Source organism: Myotis davidii, unplaced genomic scaffold (genome assembly GCF_000327345.1).
Source record: "Myotis davidii unplaced genomic scaffold, ASM32734v1 scaffold754, whole genome shotgun sequence".
In the NCBI taxonomy this organism is placed as follows: domain Eukaryota; kingdom Metazoa; phylum Chordata; class Mammalia; order Chiroptera; family Vespertilionidae; genus Myotis; species Myotis davidii.
This window is the reverse complement of record NW_006286241.1, coordinates 476,400-479,420: the sequence shown is the minus strand read 5'-3', so window position 1 is coordinate 479,420 and position 3,021 is coordinate 476,400.

The following is a 3,021-nucleotide window of genomic DNA, read 5'->3' as shown; positions in this document are numbered from 1 at the left end:
TGTTTCTGTTTGTTAGTTTTTAATGGCTCTTTGTGATGTAGGGAGTGGACTAGAGGACTTCTCCAAATCTCTCTTGATAATCCATCACAAGCGACTTAACATATTTGCCTCGATTGTTGCCTTAACTGCCTTCCAGAATTTTCTAATTATAAGAGATGTTCCTAGAAGAGAGGCATGAGGGGCTTGTGTTTCTGTTTGTTAGTTTTTAATGGCTCTTTGGGCAATGACAGAGCTGTGATGTAGGGAGTGGACTAGAAGACTTCTCCAAATCTCTCTTGATAATCCATCATAAGCTACTTAACGTATTTGCCTCGATTGTTGCCTTAACTGTCTTCCAGAATTTTCTAATTATAAGAGATGTTCCTAGAAGAGAGGCATGAGGGGCTTGGGGAGAGGAAAAGAGGGAAGAAGGAAAAGTTAGTACGGATGCCTTCTTAGGTCATCCCCCTTATGGGCCATGGGGGGGCTTAATCCCACCAGAGCCACCCAATGAGCTGGTACACTGAGCACTGGAGGGCAGTGGGGAGGAGCACTTACTCTCCAGCTCTCACCTCCCATTGGTCCAGGGCTGCCCCCCCCCCCACCGTGGCATTAACTCTCTTACACATCCAGATGATGCTAGTGTGCGTGCTGGGCTGGTTCCTGCAGGTGTGTCATTCTGTTATCAAACATCGAGGGAGAGGCTGCCTCACACAGGGTGTTGCCAGGTTACCTCTTCTCAAAGTTGCTGGCTGTAGCCATGGCTGGAGTGAGAGGTGGACCGAGGGAATGCCAGCAGGACACGGATTTTGTCCCGTGCACGTACTCGGTGCAACAGTGGTGATGATCTGGGTTGTGAAAAATTAAAGCCATTTAGCTGCTCTTTTTCAATCACAAAGGAGGACACCGGACAAGTCCGTGTCACTCAAGGAGGAAACTGCACATCAGGGGCTGCTGTCGTTTCACATTGGAAATGACTCTTTTTCATTCCTACGCAGCTTAATTGAAACAGTGTTATATAAGTAGGTCATGCCGGTTTTCCAAGAAAGCAGTCGATCCATCCCAGCCTCCTCCAGGAGCACACCGCTGTGATGTGTGTGGAGACGGTGCCATTCGTTACAGGCCATCGGGGTCATTTCCTTCTAGAAGAAAGCATTTTCCTCCTTCACATGGTACGATATAACGACAATAAAGACACTGGGCTTCTAGGGCAATATGTTGCTTCAGCTGCATTGCTTATCTTAATGTTCAACTTCAGATTCTCTAAGTAGCCAAGATTCACCCTCATTGGATTTGGAGAAAGAGCAAAATATCTGAAAATCCTTTTATGCTCCTAGGCTGCAAGATCCTATAATGAAGAATACTATATAATAAAATGCTAATATGCAAATGGTCCCCTCGACCAGGAACAGAGCTGGCTGGCCAATCTCCCTCGTCCCCTCCCCTCGGCCATCCAGCCCGATTGTCCCCCGATCTGTGCACAAATTTGTGCACCGGGCCTCTATTCTGTAATAAGTCTGTCTTAGGAAGAGCTGACCTACCCCTAGAAACATCTGTCTGCTGAGTGTGCGTGTGCCTCTCTGAAGTGCAGGGAACCCGGGTGATGAGTTCGCCAACCAGGTTACCAGGAGGCAGGGACATTCTGGAGGCTTGAGTTATTTCAAACAGAATAACTGGTGGAATTATTTTATGCTTCAACAGGAAATGGAAGGGCCTCATTTTGCCAGGAGGATAGGTAGATGGAGGTAACCTGTTTAATAGCTTAAAAGCAGAATCCAGGTAACCCATGGATGGCCAAGTCCTAATGGTTTTTTGAGAGAAGGCAATTTCTCACTTGCAAGCCTGTCTGTCTCACAGTGTCTCCCACCGCTCCAAACCACATCAGGGCTACAGTCACCCACCCACTGGGCAAATGCCGATGAGATGCCTCACCCACATTTTGGAAGCTGGACCATGGAAGAATTGGGCATCTATGTACAAAATCATTATTATCGCCCTAGCTGGTCTTGCTCAGTGGATAGAGCATCAGCCTGAGGACTGAAGGGTGCGAGTTCGATTCAGTCGGGGGCACATGCCCAGGTTGCAGGCTGGATCCCCAGTAGAGGGCGTGCAGGAGACAGCCGATCAATGATTCATCATTGATGTTTCTCTCTCCCTCTCTCTGAAATCAATAAAAAAAATATTTTTAAAAAATCATTATCATTATTAAGATCATTGTTATTTCTGATTATTGAACTTCTATCATCATGAGCACTGTGTGTTTATTTATTTATTTATATTTACAGGCTCAGTCCCCAGTTGGGAGGCGGCCAATTGATGTTTTGTTCTCACATCAATTTCTCTCTCTCCCCCCTCACTTTCTCTAAAAACCAATAATAATAATAACAGTAAAGGTTGATTCATGTTTTCTGTCGTCATCTCTTGGTAGCAAGGAGAGGCATATGTGTGCCAACTGCTACACTAAACCATGTGAGTTGAACCCTCCAGGCACTCATTCATTCAACAAATACATGCGCCTGTATTGCTCAGGTGTGAGACAGGTGCTGATAGGATTTAGATCTCTGGAAGGCCCATGATGAGATCGGTGACTAGACTAGCCAGGTAGACTAAAGATATAGCCGAGTGCTAGAGCAAATAGAAAGAAACATGTGTCTCGCCCTGGCTGGTCTTGCCCAGTGGATAGAGCGTTGGCCTGCAGACCGAAGGGTCCCAGGTTTGATTCCAGTCAAGGGCACGAACTCTGTTGCAGGGTCCTCCCCTGGTCGGGGCTCGTGAAGGAGCAAACAATCGGTGTGTTTCTCTCGCATCACGTGGATGTTTCTGCCTTTCCCTCTCCCTTCCAATCTCTCTAAAAAGCAATGGAAAAATATCCTTGGGTGAGGATTAAAAAAAAAAAGAAGTGTGTGCTGAGAGGTCCAGAAAAGTGTTCTGTGCATTTCTATGAAATTTGTATTTACCAAAAATAAAAATAAAAAATAAATACCATTTATATATTTTAAGAGGATTTTTGGTTTCACAAAAGAATTTCCCATGATCCCCCTG